Raw genomic sequence first — 362 nt, 5'->3', positions numbered from 1 at the left:
CCCACCTTACAAAGCACTTTCACACATATGAGCTCATGGGATCATCAAACCCTGAGTTCCAGGGAGAAAGGTGACACTAAAACATGCCAGGCAGAAGACAGAGAAGGTGCTAGCATCCCAGAGCCAGGAGGGCTAGGGGCCCTGGAGAGAAGCCAGGGTGATGAACACCAGGGAGAAGAATGTCTCCCCTTACTCAGCTCTGGGCCTCGGCTCTAAAGAGCACTGTAGGCCTCAGGCTACGGCTGGAGAGGCGGCCTTTAGGCCTGGAGGGCCCAGGAAGGCCTTCCCCGCAGGCCTTCAGGCCCAGTGCCCAGTTACTGCGGGGCAGGCTAGTGTGGGGGCCGCCCCCTCCCCAGTCCCCT

At 60.2% G+C, this 362-nt stretch overlaps 1 protein-coding gene across 1 annotated transcript in view; it reads right to left on the bottom strand.

The window, feature by feature from the left end:
- DVL3 (dishevelled segment polarity protein 3) overlaps window positions 1-362 on the bottom strand; it is a gene marked incomplete at its 5' end in the record, with an annotated part of 15,257 nt that overhangs the window by 14,633 nt on the left and 262 nt on the right. The gene's annotated exons all lie outside the window — the stretch shown is intronic.

This window comes from Bison bison, unplaced genomic scaffold (genome assembly GCF_000754665.1).
Source record: "Bison bison bison isolate TAMUID 2011002044 unplaced genomic scaffold, Bison_UMD1.0 scf7180017864367, whole genome shotgun sequence".
Taxonomy (NCBI): Eukaryota; Metazoa; Chordata; class Mammalia; order Artiodactyla; family Bovidae; genus Bison; species Bison bison.
Note: the sequence above shows the minus strand (reverse complement) of the source record. Positions and strands in the feature narration are given on the sequence as shown.